This window comes from Epinephelus moara, chromosome 2 (genome assembly GCF_006386435.1).
Source record: "Epinephelus moara isolate mb chromosome 2, YSFRI_EMoa_1.0, whole genome shotgun sequence".
Taxonomy (NCBI): Eukaryota; Metazoa; Chordata; class Actinopteri; order Perciformes; family Serranidae; genus Epinephelus; species Epinephelus moara.
The window spans coordinates 23992403-24012574 of record NC_065507.1 but is presented as its reverse complement, the minus strand read 5'-3'; the positions used below and the strand labels follow the sequence as shown (position 1 = coordinate 24012574).

At 42.7% G+C, this 20172-nt stretch overlaps 1 protein-coding gene across 7 annotated transcripts in view; it reads right to left on the bottom strand.

Annotated features, from left to right (window-relative positions):
• Positions 1–19883, bottom strand: part of LOC126404957 (muscleblind-like protein 1) — a 90019-nt gene extending 70136 nt beyond the window's left edge. For 3 of the 7 annotated variants that reach the window (XM_050068406.1, XM_050068426.1, XM_050068460.1), the window contains exon 1: positions 19696–19882. The gene's annotated coding sequence lies outside the window, so the exon portion shown is untranslated. Of the gene's footprint in view, positions 1–10453; positions 10563–19695 lie in introns of those variants that run through there. The other 4 variants (XM_050068435.1, XM_050068450.1, XM_050068443.1 and 1 more) reach the window with 4 other exon arrangements.
• Between the last annotated feature and the right edge of the window lie 289 nt (positions 19884–20172).

Sequence of the window (20172 nt, the reverse complement as noted above, 5' to 3'; positions counted from 1 at the left end):
TGGTAGTGCGAGGGGAAAAACAAGGTGAGCACTGGCAGGTATAAAAGAGGAGAAAAGAAAGGTGGGGAAAAAGCAGATTTCTGTTCCATTTCAAAGCACTGCTGGCGCTCTGCTGTGATACCATCTTGACATTTCTCATCTCTCTTCATTTATCTTTCTCTGATCCCCACCTGTTCTCCTTTTCTATTTCTCTTCACACGTATGCTTCAGTGTTTTCCACGTCTTCTCTCCCCAAATCTTTCTCCTTCTCAGAAATCTGCTCGCCTTCTGCTAAGTTGCACTCCAAGTATCATGTGACACAAACAACTTTGTGAACGTGGCCCGTCTTTTAATAGTAGCTGTCCTCATTTTATTCGCCCACTGTCTGGGCCCCCTCTATCTCTGCGTCTCGCTCCTTGTTCACACAACACCTTATGCTGCAGTACCACAGTAATGTGCTGCAAGGTCATCATCGCCACGGCAACTAGGGAAACCATGTTAAAAGCAAGGACAAAGTGGTTAATGGTGTCAAGTCCGGCCCGATATCACAGCAATATGGAGGAAACCATATGAAAGACACCGGGGCTTCAAATGAGCTCTGTGACATCTGAACAGTGTCGCCCAGCAGACTTCCACACTGTCCATTAATGAGGCTGGAGCGGCGAGCCGAAGTGGTGCAATAGAAGGAGACAATGCTTGTGTCACCAAATGATTTCAGTGGAACACTTCAGCTAAATTTGCAGAGTGGCATTTAAGTAAAAATGACACATTACAATACTGTTTCACAATATGCCTCTTACTTACTCCAAAATTGGGGATAAGAGAGCCCTCAATCAAACCAAATAACCATTTCTCTCACCAAAAATATACAAAATTACTAGGGAAGCATGACATTGGATTTTTTGCCGATATCCGATATGCCGATAACAACTTATTTGACCACTAACCAATATCACTATATCCACTTTTTTCCCAACCTAACTTCAGTGATCATCAAGACTCTTCTGTGGTGGAATTAACATCACATTATGCATGCATACTCTTATTGTGATGGCCCACCAGCAGATGGGCCAGCAGATTTCAATGTATGCAATATTCAATCATTGTGCAAAGTATGAAAAAGCATGCTGGGCGATTCTGATATTGGCTGATACCGATGGCGTGCCGACACGATCATGCATCCCTCAAAATAACTTTTTGTTTTCACAAACTCTAAGTCCCTGAAACAGCCAAACCAAGGTCTGCACACTGATCAGGCTAGACAACAGGGTGACCAGATGTCCCGCTTCATGAGGGACTGCACTACATTTACATCCCTTGTTCCATGTCCCACATATTGAGGCAGTGTCCCGCATTTTGATTGTCTCAAGTTTTCAAAAGTCAAACCCCTGCAGGCCAGACATTTATCTACAATTTTTATCCAATGGCTGTGAAGAAAGCAGGGGAGGTTGTTATCACAGGGTCATTTTGGATGTCAATCAAGCCCAGTAGGCCTACACACCACGCCCAACAGGGAAAACTGCAACTCACCACAAAGTTACAAGCTATGCAGATTTGGCAGGATATGATGGAAACTACCACAAAGAAAAGGAAATGCTGCCACAACAAAGACTGGGAAACTATTTACAACTGGGTTAAGTCAGTGGGAGGTGAATATTAGAGAGTTTTTATATTTCAGTTTCACACAGGGGGTGGGATATGACATGAAAAACAGTACATGAGCAGAATAGATTTTTTTTCTAGGTTAGATGACATAATATCAAAGATTTTAAACTACCTCTCAGCACTGCCAACATGTCCCACATTGTCCCACACAAACATTATTTTTGTCCCACATTTGTTTGTTGGAACAGGGTCACCTGAAGAGACAGCACTGACAAGATCAGACAGATTTTTTACGACACCGAAGCCTGTATTTTATTGCACTGACAAGAGTGAGAGAATCTAATGTAAGTCATTTCTCTGGCCACTTGATATTCTCCTTGACCTATTTTTGCTAACCTCACACTTAAGCTGTATTTTCACAAGTCAGTTTTGTCACAGTCTGATATCAGCCTGGAGCAGTGTTAATTTTGTCAGCAAAAAACTATGACAAAAATAAAGATTGATAACACCTTTGGAGACAAAAACTATGAAGAAGTGTGTCGCAGTTTTTGTGGATGAAAATAAAACCAGTAAGTCTGAAAGGCAAAAGGACAAATGGGCAAATGTACAAGATTATTGTTTAAATACAATATTATTCTATTCCTGTTGCATGAATAATAAGGGTATTGCATTTTAGTAAAGGTCATGACTCTGCATCATCGCTTAAAAAGTGACAGATTCATAAACTAAATTAATTTACAGTCTCGCAGAAAATTAGAAAAGAGGACAGCATTAAAACTAGTGAGCCAAACCACCAAAACAGGCAGGTCAGCATGCTGGTAATGATATAAAAGATATATTAATGATAATGTCACATTATCAAGAGTTGTGGATGTGTCTGTAATTTCAGTCTGCTTCTTATCCTTCATGTTTTATAGGTATGAGTGCAGGATTAATATCAAGATGACCAAAATAAAATGAAAATAGCAGAGTCATGCACAGAAATGTCACAGCAGGCAAGAGATTGTCTGGCAGAAATCACGACTCTCAGTTTACCACTGCTCGTTCTGACCCTGAAGCCTCCAGACAGATAAAATCTCACGTTATTCCTCAAGTCTTACCTTTTCACTTAAATGACATGGTGCTGTTCGTACGCAATTGCTGGCAGAGGCAGGACTTTCATTCTCTATAAAAGCACAAAACACAGTATTTGCTGCTTATATGGAAACACAGCGTTAGCTTACTGTGTGCTTGATTGCTTTGTGGGTGCATACTGTTTTTCTACAGTTTATTTCTGAGGCAGGGTTACAGACAGAAAGCTGCTGACCATCAGCTGGCTGATCACTTGACACAGGCCAGGAGGTGAGCCGGAGCCTGAGGGGTTGTGTGCCAGTTTAGAATTTCAAATTTTTGTCAAAGTTAACCCTGTGGTGACACAATTTGCAAACAGGAATACAAAGCAGTGCTTTAAAAAAGACACAAGTCCTCCAACCAATGAAACCACACAGGTCGTACCGCCCTACTCTCAAATACAACCCACAGGAGCTTTTCCTAAAGTAGCGCTCCTACCGATGTGGTTAGGTTCAGGAAAAGGACCATGGCTGGGCGTTGTCATTTTACGTACTTAAAGTCAGGTGACAACATAATGACATATCAATGTGACATTACATGACGTTGAGTACATATGATGAGGTAACATACACATGTAACTTAAAATAACTCAACCATGACTTTTGGTTTCACAACAAACATGGGTGAAAATCCTGTGTTTGTTTGACCCATCCACCACCACTCCTACTGACACACTCTTTATACTCCATCACACAAACTTTGTTGTTCTTTAAACTCTGTCCAATGACTTCATCCTTTGCTCCTGTAATTACTACAGCCACTGCAGGTGGCAGCCTAACAATAAAAGAAAGCGTGAGTTATAAAAAGCTGTTCGCACAAACAACCTATGGGGTCATAATTTTGGGGAAGAAAGGCTTAAAACACATTACTGGATTTTGTCATGTCTATCAATTAAATACTAACTTATGTTCTGTGTTGTTGCTGCATACGAAAGGGGCAGTTAAAGGGGCAGGGGCAACTCAAAATCAAAAATACATATTTTTCCTCTTACCTTTAATATTAATTAGTCCAGATTGTTTTGGTGTGAGTTCCAGAGTGTTGGAGATATCGGCAGTAGAGCTGTCTGCCTTTTCTCGAACATAATGGGACTAGAACTAAACCTGCCAACAGTATCACCGTGCACAAGGAAGCACACATCTAATGCTAGCTCACCTAGCACCACTCAGCTGGCTAACGTTACAGCTCAGCCGAGGAGGACGCCATTAACGCCATGAGTAGATGCACACTTCCTTTTGTGTGTTGACAGTTGAAGAAAATAGTTCCTACATGAAACTACTCACAACAAGGTCTCGGATTGTCTTGAGTTACCGGGTCATGATTTCTGGAAAGAGACATTGCTGGGGTTTTTTTTTGGCAATTTAAACACCACAGGCAAGTGCCATCTAGTTCCATTATATTGGAGAAAAGGCAGACATCTCTATGGATGATATTGCCAAAGCTCAGCTATTCACACTAAAGTAATCCGTTTGATAAATAGCTCTACAGGCAAGAGGAAAAATGACAGCGGCTATTTAGCCAAGCTACTTTTACTTGGTCTTTACAGTCGTGATTGTTTGGTTGATTCATGAGTTAGCATTTTTGCACTTTCAGTCCCCTTGTCTCAAAGTCAATGGGTTCTTTGAATGGATATTGTCAGTAACTACCCCACTTGAGAATTTAGAAGCTTTTACGTGTCTTAAAAAAGGTAGCTGCTAACAAGTGGCTAAATGAAACTACAGAGGTTGACGGGGTCATTATGCATCATCACGGCAAACACCGGCGTTACAGCCTTGTTTTGGTGGATATGTTGAAGTCACATCATTCATGTTGTAGTTTTTTTTTATAGGCTAACATTAGCTTTTGACTTCTGACGATTGCCTTTATGCTTTAAAAGTTATGAAATTCTGTGGGTTATCTTTTTGAACAAAACATGTAAGTAAGGAACCAGGGACGCTAACTTCCTGGTTAACCTACAGAAAAACATTATCCCTGCACCACTCTCTACATCAAACATTAAATCACATGTCGGTGAACAACAGATTTCTATGTAAGTTTCCACTTTTACCTCATCCAATGATATTACATTTCATCCCCATGAATCTACTGCAAATCTCAGTTACAATAAATGCATTTTTTTTACTTCCTGCTAAAGCTGCTTGAGGAGCACTGAGTGATTGACATCTCTGTAACATTAATGAGCTCAAATACCTTGCCGAGGGGACAACGGTATTAACAATCCTCTCACGTGAACCCTGTCCAAAAAACACCCAGTCCCACCCATGCAAGATTGAGATCTGATCCGACAGTCTTCAGCTGAGTGCTGGTCATTCTGAAACGATACTCCATTACGATGATGTTTCCACAGATTGTACCATCAGGGTAATCTTAGACTTCATTCCATCCTCTAGCTTGTGACACACACACACAATAGCACACACATACACACACATTAGTATTGACCACAAACCATGAGACAGCAGATCTGCATCATCTACGGAGGATACACAACTACAGAGATGAATGGAAGGTCAGTGAGTGCATTGATATTCAGGACACGGCCATATGAGTAATATGTATGCATATGCACAACATCAACTATCTCCCTTGTGTGCACTCGCCATCTCACACACACACACACACATAAACACACGCAATCTATGACTCCCCTCCTTCGGCTGTAAGACAAACAGAGGGGAGGGGAGACGATGAGGGCAGTCAAGTGGCACGTGCGCAAGCTGTCGTCTGTACGGTGATATCAGAGCAAGTGTTTAAACAGCCTGACGTGCACATAGAGACAGGGGTTGAGGCACTTAGAGTAGGCACCCATATGAATAGGGATGTGAGATAATATACATTTAGATCCATGGTTACATATTCGTTGGTGTGTCAGGGAATGGGACAGTTATGCGGATCGTATGCGTACATCTTCTTAATCTATAGTCTACAACTGCTTTTTACTCTGTCTTCACTGCAGTGTGGCTACCTGCTGTGGTAGTGCCAGTGTGGTGTAATGCAGCGGCAGGGTGTCATTGAGTTCATGGACATAAACCAACCCACTGCCAGACTAGTCTACTCCTCTCAGGAATAGCAATGGAGGAGGTGTGTGTATGATATATGTGTGTGGGCGGGAGGGTAGATCGAAAAAGATTGGGAAACGGCGAGAATGAGAGGACGAGTCACAGAGACGGGAAGACAGATAGACAGACAGACAGGGAGGGGAACAGACGGTGAGTGATAGAAAGGAGACGACAAGGGATATAGATGTAATAGGTGGAAGGGAGGCAGACAGATGCCAGTGAAAAAGTAGTCTGCCCACTTTGGAAAAGCTCCCTTGTGTAAATTTACCACCTCCGCATGTGGCATTTCAAGCACAGGGGCCTTTATCAGAGGAAAAAAAGGCAAACACACATACAGACAGTCTCTCCTTTTTTTTTTACTTTCTCCTGCTCTCACACTCAGACACATGCCAAACTAGACAGTTACCGAGACATGCAGGCAGACAGGCGAGTAAGAGAACGACAAAAACGAAAATGAGGAAGACATAGAGATGGATAGACAGGTAGACGCAGCGGAGGAACAGGTGGCACGGCCCGAGAAAGACAGGGTGGAGATATTCAGTGTGTAATGAGATGGGAGCAGAGTGAGACAGGGGATTCAGACAGAGAGAGATACAATAAGTACAGCGAGATAAGAATAATTTATGACAGTGGAAAATCCTTTACAGGAGACGGTTCAGTAACAGCAAGATGATCACTGATTAGAAGCTGAATGGCTGAAAAGCTTTATAGCAGAATTGTTGTAAAGATTATGGAGCTCAATAGATGGAGATGATTAACGCTAATGATTTGGCCTTCTGTGAATTCTTCACATTCCGCAGTCTGGTAGTTTTGATCAAATCGGGAAATACCGGAGGAGTGGATGCTCCCCCAAAGAAAATAATCAGTTCTCCAAATCACAGCCACACACACACATGAAGTGCAAAATCCCTGACTTGTCATCAGAGCAGCATTTGGCCAAACAGGGATAATCTGTACTCTTCAGCTGTCTATGACCAGTGATTCAGTTTGACACCTTAATCTGTGGAAATCACAGAGGGCTCCACCGTGGAGCCAACTGTATTTACTATAGATTACATCTTCCACTAGTGTGCATTAGTCCAGTGACAGCTTTGCAGACGGCAGGGAAAACAGCAATCATACGCCACTGCCTGACTCACTGTGATTTTGCCACTTGCCAAATGGCCTCGTAGGACTCCCCCAACCATTTGTCTGAGTGACCGACTGTCTATCTGCCAGTGATATGCTCCGCGTTGAATTTCTGAGGCTTGAAGTCATTTCCACTCACGTTCTCCTGCTGTCACCTTGATCAGAGCATCCGCCCCATTTTCTTTTTTTTTTTCCCCACCATAATTGAATGATGTAAATCAGGGTATCGGGGTGCTCATGTCATTACCCACATACACACTAATTTGCTCCCACACACACACAAGCACGCGGCTCATCTGCATTCGACAGACTGCCTTGTGCCTGCTGAGGACAGCAGGGAGATGACATCACTTCCAAAGGACAGATTAGTTGAGGGATGAAACCAGAAGGTGGGGGAGGAAGAGAAAAGAGGGACAAATTCATAGAAAAAAACTCATTTTTCAGGAATCCACACAATCAAACGCAGGTAACCGTGCATCCTCTCCCCCCTCACTCTTTCTGCGTTAGTCTCTTTCTTCTCTCGCACCCAGTTGTTTAGTCAGAGTTGTTGTGTGCTGTGAAATTCAGTATGTATCTGAGTGCCTCTGCGCTCTCGCTGTTCTATACTCTAATGACCTTGTAGATCTGCCTGCTCTGATCTGCAGAGAAGCTTTTTCAACCCACTGAGAGTCAGACGCCGAAAGAGAAACACAAAGAGAGCCATAAAAAAAAAAAAAAAAAAAAAAAGCAGAGAATAGGCCGAGAGGGGTGAGGAAGTAAAACTGTGAAAGAGAGACAGAGGTGTTGAGATCAGTGGGTGAGAAGAGGGTGTGCACTCAAAACAGCAGGGAATACACAGATAGATGCAGCGTCTAGTGCAGCATTAGCTTGGTAAATAATAAAATCACATCACTATGGTAATACATTTTATTACACAATTAATGAGTATATAAAATACTCTTCTATATCTATACTGTAGGTGCACCACCTGCAAATTTCCATCAACATTCAGGCAACATGACTGGATTATTTTAAATTTTACCATTTCTTTTTCGGAGCTGCTCTGATTTATATCGAAAACCAAGTGTCTCCCACCAGCAAACTGCTGCAAGAGTTGTTGTTTTTTTATGAAGTATGTAGCTACAGACAGTGGAGCCTTAGTCATGAAGGTTAGCAGAATTTTTTAAAGGTCTATGGTGATGAACTGATTCCCCTCTTTTTTGTCGGTGGCTGAGTCTCAAACATCACAAGTGAGAGGATGAAGTTACATTAAAGTAACCTGGAAAAGCTCCCAGTTTTAATCCTGTGTCCCTGTGTTCATTGATCATATGCCTCATCATTGTCAAAAAATCTGCATCAGAGTAGTTGTACATTAAATCCCTGTCTTTTCTCTTTCTGTAAAACCAGGTAAAACAGTGTCAAATGTTTGATGAGTCATGCTGCACTCAGGGGCATTTACAAAAGGTCGAGACTTTGGGCAACTAGCTAGCCACACGGGTCAGATAAAACCCTACCTCACCATTTGTGGGTTGTAATAGCTAATAGAGCAATATGTGGAGAGATAGAGGGAGATGTGTCTTTTGATACTGGCAGATATTTCATATCCAAAACAATGTGGCGGAGGTTTGATTTATGCATCTCTCCTTCGTCCTGCTCCTCATCTAACGGTGAGGAAAGTGTGTGTGGAGCCAACAGTCCACAGTAGCTCTGCATTGTGCTAAACTTTTAGGTGCCCCAATTAAATGCAAAGGATTTGATTAAAATCCCACTTCAACCTTTACACCCCTTAAAAAGTACTTTTCACCAGGAAATGCAGCACAGTACAGAAGCAATGACGCCCCAACTTCTGCCTCACTGGGACTTTAGGCTTATTAGTTTAGCAACTGCAGGCGGCAGGCATTCATAACAGTTCGCTTGAACTTCCAATATGTCATCAAAGTAAGTGACACCTCCTCTCACAACTTCCTGCATGGAGTTTGGAAAATTGGCATCATACGCTTGGCATCATACAGTTGCTCACAGTTGCTCACAGTGCAGGTATCCAAACCTTATGGAAAGGTGACAAATGAGTAGTGGATGCAGTAAAGACCCCAAAGCTGATGAATTTCCAGATACTCTGACCCTATTTCAGTAATTAAGTTTTTAATGCAAAACAAACAAGTGTTCGGAAACACACCGACTCACCAGTCCTCTCTTACTCAACACAACCAGTAGAGGCAGATGGCCGCCCACCACAGAGTCTTGGTTCTGCCTGTTAAATAGAAGTTTTTACTTGCTACTGTCACAACGTGTTCAATTAGTTTGAACTGGTTAGTCTCTGTAAACTTAAAGATTATCTAGGGGTGCCCATTAGCTCACCTGGTAGAGCAGGCGCCCCATATACAAAGGCGTTGTCCTTGCCACAGCGGCCGAGAGCTCGACTCCAAACTATGGCCGTTGCCGCACGTCATTCCCCTCCTTTCTTCCCCCCCTCATGCTAACAACTGTCCTATCAATTAAAGGCTAATAAGCCCTAAAAGAATGACTTGAAATCCTGCTCACACAGAGTCCCCTATAGTGATTTGCTTATTCATTTTCTCCATTAAAATGGTGTACATGCATTAAGCACAGCCCTTTATAAATCCAAGTTGCCGCTGTCCAGTCAACAAACATTGCCCCTCACATTCAGAAATTTTAGGCGAAACACTGACCTACCTATAACACCATCTACATACACAGCTTTATTAATAAATCTGATACTTTCTTAACACAAACTTTATTTATAAATATGAAGCTATTTAATCCAAACTCTGTTCGTTTGGCCTTTCTACCACATGTAAATCTCAGAGATGATTTAGTGTGTGCACATAATGTTTGTTAATGTGTTTGTGTGTCAGACTGGTGCAGACGGCCTGGGTACAGGGGGAGTTTAATCATTTCCTGAGGGCAGCCGTAGTGTAAACACCAGTAGTGCAGTCATTATACAGGAGGAGCGTGCGGCTGTTCATATGTGTAAGTGTGCTCCTGAGTGAGTCTGTGTGTGTGTGTGTGTGTTTTCATTCATTCATCCATAAACGTGAGCGCATATTTAGCTTTAGTGTTCACAGTGGGAGTCACACAACAGGGATTTCAGTGTAGTCCAAGAGAGAAAGCGAGAGAGTGAGTAGCCTGCCAGAAATGGGAATGTGTGTCAGTGTGTGTGTGTGTGTGTGTGTGTCCCAGTGCATGAGTGTGTGTGTGTGTGTGTGTGTGTGTGTGTGCTAACTACTCTGCGGAACATTAAACACTAACGTTACCCTTTCCTTTGTCTGCTCAGCTCTTTTCCACATTAAAACTGTCCCGCCTCATACTACCACACATTAGCAGTGAAGCACGGTGGCCATCTGCATATGTACACACACGCTCAGACAGACATGTATAACTCACTCCAACAACACATCAACACATCACACGCAACATCCAGATGGTGAATAAAAATTCGAAAAAGGCAAAATGGCAGAAGAGAGCAGCAAATGTAAGCAGGGACAACTTAGTCTTGTCGTGTCTAAAACAAACACAAAGTCTCACATACACACACACACACACACACATGCACAGAGTAAACAGCAAAGACTTACTGTATCTCTGCAAGGACTCATCTGACTGCTGCTGAGGGGAGAATGGAAAGTGAAAACCTCATGCTTGCTTCGCGGCACTCCTCTCTTTCACTCCCTCCGTCACTGCCCCCTCCTCCCTCCTTTTTCCTTCGCTTTCTCCCTCCCCTGCCTCTTTTCCTTCCTCCTCCTCCCTCTCCTCTTCCTCCTTCCCTCCATGTCCTTCACTCCCTAGCTCCTTCTCTCTCCCTCCTTCCCTCTTGGCAGAGCCCTACTCTATTCAGATACACCAGTCTCCATATAAGGCAGCACAGCTAAACATGTCACACATAATTTATCCACAGCAGGCTGCAAGTTCACCTTTCACAGCTCGCGCTTGGATCATATGCAAAAGAGGGAGGAGGGCAACGCAGGGGGAACTTAACTCAGACAAACTTCTACTGTCAACAGCCACGCTCCCACACTGCACGACAGCGTGTGCGCACGCCTGCGTGCATGTGTGTATGTTAACAAGTGCTGACAATCAGACCGTGAAAATGCTACCCGAGACCAAAATGCAATTCACCTGCACTGTTCCAACACCTCCCTCCCTCGCCCCCCCCTTTTCTTCCCCACAGTCTCTCCACCATCTGTATCTGCAGGCAGTAAATCTCATACAGATGCTGTTTGTGAGACCTGTCCACCTGCCCCCCCCCCCGCGCCTCTACCTCCCTCAGCTCTCTTTATCTGTGCTACTACCTTTATAAAACGTGACTGACAGCAACAGAGACAGGGAGAAAACAAACTGCAAGGCAACATAAAAAACATTTAAAAAGGGTTAAACGGAGGCAGGAAAGGAGAGGAGGAGTTAAATCATTTTGTTTTGCGATTGAAACGGGGTGATGCAGCAAGTGAGAGTGCAAGGAGGGCGAGATAAAAATAATATGTCAACAAATAAAACGCCATCCGGAGTGCTGTCTGGTTGCGGCTGTGAGAATCAGCGCGATCCCCTCTGATGATGTGTCAGGGTTTTGCACAATCGATGGCTTTAAAAATACATGCCTGCTGACCTCTCTGCTGCCTCCTCTACTTCCCCTCGTTGAGTTTTTTTTTTTTTTTTTTTAACTTACAGCCTTTACATTGCAGTTGAAAAAAACAAACAAAAATACAGCATGCAAATAGCAGGTGTGGTGAAGAGGAAGAAAGAGGAAAAGCAGAGAATAGAGAGACAGAGAGATTGGGAATAATAATAGCTGCACTTGAGTAGCGGTGCTAGCTGGTAGCTTTCTCCTCCCTCCTCCACAGCTTCAGTCCACTCACAGGACAGCAAGAGTCACAGCTCTGTTGCCATGGCGTCTAACTCCATCAAACACTACGTCAGGTGCATGTTTGTGTATGTGAGCATGTGCGAGTGCGTGGTGTTGTGTGTGTGTGTGTGTGTGTGTGTGTGAGTGTGTTTGCGGAGGCGTGTATGTCAGGTGGGTGTTACCAAGTGACTCAGAGCCACATCACTGACTTGTGGCTGCAATATATCAGGGTGTTTGGAATTTATCACTGTATTGGCTTGTGTGTGCATGTGTGCATGTGTGTATGTGCATGTGTAAGAGTGCAAGGGAAAGGTGTTGATTGAACGGCAGCCTGCAGCCTGCCCTCAAAAGCACCTATGATGGATCTCTGTGCTGCTCTAAGTGTTAATGTTTAGCTCCAGCTTCTATAAATATTTATCAATTCATTCATAGAGTCAAAGAGACGCATTACAGACGCCGGTAATATGGAATTTCGATTTTAGAGTTGACAGGTCGCCGACACGTGCCCAAAAAAGGCCCTGCAGTTGTCTTCCAGAATTAAACTGAGCTGGGAATGAGCTGCAGTGTCTCTATGTGTGCACATGTTGTATTGTGATTGTCTGGAATACAAATGGACTCTGAGGCTGCAGGACATGATAGCACTTTTATCTGGAGAAAGCTTTGTCTGTAAAGTAAATCTGAGTTATAATATTTATTCCCACACAGAGCACAGCTGTTAGCGACAGATTTAGTGTCTTGCTCATGGGCGTTTCAGTGGGTCACCTGCCTTCAAACATACGCCAGAGGGGTGGCTTCTGGGGGGCTCCAGCTCCTTATGTTTATTTAAAACCCCCTTTTAGCTTTTTAAATATCTTTAACTTCGTGTCATCCAGATAATAAATATATGCCCATGTTGTTCATCCTACTGTGCTAGTTCCTTAAGAAATCTAATGTAACTGAGTAAATGTTCTTCGGTTGGCCTTATATTAAATTCAGAGTACTGAAGACCATAATTTCAGCCCCTTTCTCACTGGACAAAAACCCATTAAGACCCACTAACATCTAGCTTTAGTATTTCATGGGAAAGGTTACAACTGGCATTAACTTCCTGGACAAATGTCCGTGCAGCAGTCACAGGTATTAATCGGCTCCAGCTCCAATCAGCTCCAATTGGCAGTGATGGAAATATGACACCCAGGGGGGCGCGCTGATTTTAGCCCCTTTGCCTGGGTAATGTAATGTCTGTCTGTCAACTCACCATCCGCCCCCATCCAAGCAGCACTCGAACATTGTTCAGTATTAAGTTAGCTCTGAGTTTGAGAGAGACTGAATGAGTAAGAGATCATAACATCTTGATTGACCTCCATGCTGCTCTCTATGGTTTACTAACCTATTTTCTGGCCCGTCCGTGACATCAAATTTAACACACCAGCAAAGTAGTGAAAATGAGTCATCCTCAACATCTGTTGTGTTATGGTTTTAGAAAGATTAAGACAATTGGAGATATAAAATTAGATACAAAATTAAATGTAGACTCTACAGGATGATATTTTGTCCTGGGCAACTAACATGTTTTTCCCAAATGATGAACAGATTTTTTGGCATTCGGTCATCTCAAATGGCTTTATAATAGTGCTTATAGCTGCCGTGAATGGGAAGAAAAGTCTTCCATGCCCCCAAACTCCTTAGGTTTGGGATGACCCCTGAACTACACTGCTTGACTTCGCCCCTAACACCACACACTTTGGAAAAAAAAGTCCTTTGCCTCTGTAAAAGTAGCAATACCACAATGTTAAAATACTCTGTTACAGGCAAAAACCTTGCATCCAAAATGTAACTTTGGTGAAAGTGAATAAGCACTGTAAGCAAAATGTACTTAAACCTGCATTTACATATTTTTTTTAGCTATTTAGGGGCAGAAGAAAAAGCTGTAAACAGAAATTGACATATTATCAGCTTATAAAGTGTTACGGTGGTGTGTTTCTGGTGGCCTGGCAAATGTCGAGTATTCATTCTCCTTGTACATGTAGGTCATCACCACCAAATCCTGTAAAAAATATCTGGCTCCTTAGCTGCTAAATGCATCACTATTTTCAGTAGCTGGCTGCTAACTTTGTCTGTCTGCACTAGATGGCCTGCTGCAGCAAAAAACAACGGCGATGAGAGTGGTGAGAGTGAATCAAATGAGTAAAGCTGTGGGCCAGAAAACCAATAACATGAGCTAAAAGTCGCTAAGATACTCTTTAAAGCTGAGGGGAACTGCAGAGTCAGAGGATCATTTTCTGTGGGTTTGTCACTGTGAGTGCAGGCTGTTCTCATGCATTGTTTGTACATATACCTTTAAAAACTAATGCACCACATTCCACATTACGCACAGTGATACTGTTAATAGGCCTACACAAGTATCAATTAATGCAGCTTTAAGTTATAAACTGCAAAACGGTAAATGTACTTAGCATAGGGAGATGGGACATTGTTGTGCCCACATCTTGCAGCAACCTGGCTCCATCGTGACATCCCAGATCTTGACGGACGGACGTGTGCCATGCTGACAGAGTGCAGGACTCTGGTGGTAGACTCTATGTTTGCATCAGTGATGCTTGGTGCTCAACTGAGTCAAAGTTGATGGACAATGTATCCCTGATGTCTTTTTTTCCCCTATATATTAGAGAGAATTTGACCCGTGTTTTTGTTGCTGCAAAAACATTTCTCCTAAAGCACATTAAAAACAAAAAAAAACAAAAAAAACGCACTACAGCAACCTGCGGCTCTGGAACCAGATGTGGCTCTTTATTCCCTCTGCAGTGGCTCCCTAAGAAAAAAAAAAAAAAAAAACCCACAGGGAAATAAATAACTGTTATTTTCTAAACATTTTAACTTTCATACATTGTTCTAGTGATTTTACATTTTCTGACCGTAAAAATGTGATTACATTTTTTAAAAAACATTTCATTGACTAAAATGTGCATCATCAGGTCTAAAACCTCAATGGCAGTGGCTAGCTATGGATTCCAAATCCAAAAAAGGAAAACAGAGAATTTAACAGTGTGCGGACAGATTTGTTTTCTTTCTCCGCCAATGCTGCAAAGTTAAATAGTCCACTGCAGAGAAGCAACTCTGTGGTTAAAGTTATTAATGAATGCTCATTTAGAGCTGTTGTTGATGTTGATAGGCTAATTTAGATACCTTCATTATAAGGCTCAAATATGCTTTGCTTCTCCATACAGATTTTTTTTTTCCTTTTATTGGCCAAAAATGGCTGCCGACCCCTGTACCACAGGAAATCCCCACTGCTTTTGTTTTTGTTTTTCTTGTGTAGTATGAAAGGACAGCAACTACACTGCTGTGCAAACCTGTGTTGTACAATGAAAAAAATGAACCTTAAAAACTATCAACTGTTAAAGTACTCACCATCATGGCAGAATGGCCCCCTTCAGTGTTAAAGTATATTATTTAATATTTTATGATATGTATTATTATTTGTACATAAATGTGTAAGCAGCATTTGAATGTTGTCGCTGATTTAAACTACTTCATGCACTGTTGTTATAGATTCATTTACTGATTCATTATATTTTGAATGCTCATTGTAAGGTTTTAAAATATGCAATCACCCTGAGCCACGATGAAACACAAGTGCAGAATAGTACAAAATGGAAATACTTAAGTAAATAACACGTTCCCAGAATCATACCTAAGTACTTGAGTAAATGTACTTTCCACCGGCAGGCTTCTAGTCTAAAGGGAGAAAGGCAGTGATGAAGAAACAAGGCACAGTGAAAGGTTTTGGACTTGCAGATAATTGCTGCAATTGCAGATAATTTAATGCACACTAAGGTTCCTGCTCACTGCTCTGCTGATGTCTGTGTATGGAGGAGAGAGCGAAAAGGACTTTTGAGGCAATGCTTTCTAACACGAGCCGGTGTCTCACACGTCTTCACTCATTCAGATCATATCAAAACAAGACCACAGATCCATGAACATGTGTCCCCTGTGTTCCACACCATTAAAGACAAGAATGAGGAAAAAAAATTGAAAGAGAACAAAGACAGGAGGAGTTAAAGTTGGACAAGGAGATCTGGATCCATATATCACCTCCGATCCATGCTGCTAAGCAAAGCCAGAGCTGGAAGGAAAGTAAAAGAATATCTACCAAAGAACCAGGAAAGGGATCTTACCGAATGGAAAATCCAGCAGGGCGACCCGGTGTGAGTCTGAGAGGCTTTCAACATTCATAACAGACCTCTGTTCTATTGTTGAGCATCTAAGGTCAAATCATTAAACAGATGATCTTTAAAAAGCAGTAGCTATTTCAGTCTGTTAAAACGGCACGATTTGCAGAGCCTCTGCATCTTTAATCTTAGTCTGAACAGCTCTGTGTTCAACATAGTCTCGGGGCCCCAAGATGTGACCTCAGTGGAAAATGTGGGTATCTGTCAACACAGAGCTCTAAAACAGACCACTAGTGGAATATATGAATGACTATTGTTCAAAAAGCTCCTAAACTCACTACTGAAACAGCTCTAGTATTTTATTTCTCAACTTAAAGACATATATCCTTCTGCTTTTCTTTTTTTTCTCACTTTGAAGAAGACCTTATATACCCACATGACTACAGCATATAGACACATATCTGAACATTTTTTTAGCTGGCTTAGAGTCGACTGAACACCAGCGCTGAGTTCATACAGAGTGGAGGAAGAGATATAGATGCTGCTGTCATCGACATGTCAGCTGGATAATTCTATCACGCGACATCGCAGATAGAGAGGGGGCGACTTTTAATGAAAGGAATCATAATGAAAAAGAGAAGCCGCTCCACTTTCAGTTTTGACAGGTGGATTTTTTTTTGCAGCGGGAGCGCAGATAGAAGCTCCGTCAGAGCTAAATGGAGACAAACTGAATATTCAAAGATTTTTTTGTCTGATCTGCATTATGGCTTTTTTGCATTTCAATTCCCAAGCAGGAGAAACTCTTTGCATAGTCTGTTACAGTGTTCAAGCATAAACAGCTTCCCACATCCACACATAATACGCACTGTGAAAAAGGTGCAACACACACAAGCAAAACAGTCTCGGAGCTCCTTTGAGACGTTTGTGTGATAAAGGGTAATCTAAATAAAATTACCTTGAGCTGTATTTTATTTCAACGCTGGATTTTGAGATAATACAACTTATGTTTAATGGTGAAATTGACTTGAATTTGTTTAGGGCCTTCCAAGTCTGACTCACCAGATGCAGACTGTGGCTATAAACCTGCCACCTCTTCTGTCTGCGTGTTACCATTTCCAAAATCCCCTTTGCTACAGGAAACAACACCAAACTCCAAGCTAACAACATACACTCTGAAAATGTTTTGGCGAAGATCTGGATCATGCCTGCTTTGTTCTCTCCGTGAAATGTTAAGACAGAACAACTTGTAAACACACCTCGGAAAAGCCCGGACTCGGTCTCACAGGACTCTTGTGCCCAATGTTGATCCATTTCCTGGCACGGGCAGTCAGAGTTGATTTGCCACATCTTTTTACCCTGGCAGCAGCATACACCAGAGACACTGACTTCATCAATGTAATGAAACGTTCCACTTCACACAAGCTTCTGTGATATTGTTGTAATAGTGTGCTGCAAGAGCCACATAGCTAGCGAATTGTTGTCTGTGGTCCTAACAGGTCCTGTGAGTTCTTCCATAGCTAAAGTACAATCAGGCTACACCTCTAGGGCGCCGATCATCGAATTATGTTTGTCATTTTTATTAAGTACAGTTGAGTCACACAGTTTTTGTGGTGTTTTCTTTTATGGAGCCAGTTTAATGACACTGCTAGCCTTCCCACAAGCACATGTTCCACCAAAATAAGTTCACCCCCCACACGATTTTGCAAGAGCAACATGATGATTGTGATTGGTTTAACAAAATACAAACAACCCTGGGCATTTTTCTGAATTATAAAGCATGCTTTAGGCCTGGCTATGAAAGACTAGTGACTTTCTAGTCTTCCAATCAGTCAAAGCGCTTTTACACTACATGCCACAGTCACCTAACCTGGAAATTCGAATTTGCACTGCACTGCTCTGGGCGGGCGTAACATGATGACGACAGCGCTACGCCATAGGAGTCTAAAGGCAAACAGCCAAGATGGCAGCCGCCCAAGGACCGCGTCCATTCAATGAAGCTTTGGAAGAAACGCTAAGCCAACTACACTTATCTTTTTCCTTGAGAGAGGAACAGAAGACTGCCCTAGAAGCCTTCGTTTCCAGGAGGGACGTTTTTGCCGTTTTGCCGACGGGATATGGCAAAAGCATAATATATCAGTTAGCCCCACTGGTCGGCAAACAAACAGGGCTTAGTGCAATGAATACGTCACCTTGTTTTTTGCTCTGATTGGCCATCGTGCTATCCAATTGCATGCGGCAGCATTTAATATGCCTCAGTTAGTGCCACCCCTTGGGTAGGAAGGGTGTATCGGTGAGGGCCAGACTCAAAATCTTTCTAGATTTGAGTCTGGATTTCCAGGCTAACAGTCACCTATACACACACCAATCACACACTGGTGGCCGAGGCTGCCATACAAGGTGCCAACTGCTCATCAGCCTAACATGCACTCACTCACCAATGGCACAGCCATCAGGGGAAATTTGGGGTTCAGTGTCTTGCCCAAGCACACTCCAACATGCAGATTGGAGGAGCTGGGGATTGAATAACCGATCTTCCGATTACTGAGCCCACTGAAGCCTTGTATGGTTATTTTCTTAACAGACATTTAAATTATGACCTTTTGTAATTAAAGTTTAATTTAGAAATAATCAAACCTATTTCTCACTCTAAGCCCTCATCTTGAACTTCCGTTGTGTCTCCACATGACAGTGTTGAAACATTATTACACGATGGGGTCACAGGGTGAACTGAAATTTCCCATTTGAGTCCTGGGGTAATAAAGTTTAAGAGTCCCTGCCCTGAGCTGCTGCAATCACACTCTCCAGCCTGTCTGTGTCTCTGGCGTAACAGATACGGTCACAAGCCCCAGCGGCCGTTAAACCACAATCTGACCCATAATGGAGAAGCAACTTGTACCCGCCAATCAGCTTGTACTAGTGTCACTGATCAGTACTTGTATACCTCAAAGCAAGCTTAGTTTATTAGAGTATTTGTAGTATTGTGGGACCAACTTCTGTGTGTTTATTTTTTATTACAAAGAGCTATGGGAGCTTAATCCAAGAATGCCTCATCAGTGATCAATGACAGCAAATTTAAAATGCATCACTGGCTCAAGCTGGTTTTCATTTTCATTTTCAATAACATAAATTGTCTTACTTTAGTGTTACAAGAAGCATGTCAGCCAAAATATGCAACATAAGCTGGATGTTTGATTAAACCTTTCAAACTCTTAATGTTACTGCTGAGTTCCTGTTGTTTTGTTGAATAATTTTTGAATTCTTAAATTAATTTTTAACTATTTTATAGCATTATGCAGGACGGTATATGATGTACGCAAAAAGGTAAACGGTCGTCAGAATGACTTACTGTGTGACAGTATGGCATAACACACAAGTTATCCTTTCCTAAAAGTTACACTGTGTTCACCTGAACCATAATATAAGTCAGCCTACATACAAAACCTGCCCAGCATATTCAAATCAGCTACAGTCAAACACTATCTGCAGGCAGGAGGGGGGGAAACTATGCAAAAACACAAACCCAGTAACAGACAAAAACTAACAGTTATTCCACATGCATATCAGGTATTTCACATCTCTCTAACATCCATCCTCGCTGTTCAAAAATCCCAAACTCAGACAATCCCAAGTCAGAAAAAAACAGCAGCAATCACTCGCAACAGGCAGGGAAGTTGTCGGAATCATAACATGTCAAATATTAATGACACCCTGTCGTCTCTATAGAGGAACTCTCCCCTCTCCTCCCCTCAAGAGGCAGCAACAGACAGATAAAGAGATGATCCTGTAAACCCAGTGTCCGTCCGCACGCTCACAGAAAAAGCTGTCTTACCTGCCCGGCTGTCTGTGTGTTTCACTTGCACTCGGTCTGGGTGTACGCGTGTGTGTGCGCTCACACACAAGCCCTTCCGAACAGGAACTGATGAATCTGCACGACTTCAGCCCTGCAGCGTGCAGTGCATTATGGGGTTTCAGTCTCTCTCTCCCTCTGCTGTGTGTGTGTGTGTCTCTCCCTCTCTTCCTCTCTTCCTCTCTCTCTGTGTTGGCACAGTGTTAGAGGGGGATGTCCTCGCCTCCTGTCTGGAGAGAGGAGGGTGAACTCACACGCGCTGTGTCCACACACACACACACACACACACACACACACACACAACCATACAATGCAGAAGAAGCCTCATGATGACGAGCGCCGCTGCTCTGGTTGCTGTGGCAACAGCCTCCCTCCCTCCCCCAACCTCCTGTAGCTCTACACGCTCTCTCTCATGGTGTATTCTGTTTAAATAGTGAAAAAGTGATAAATGTTCAATAA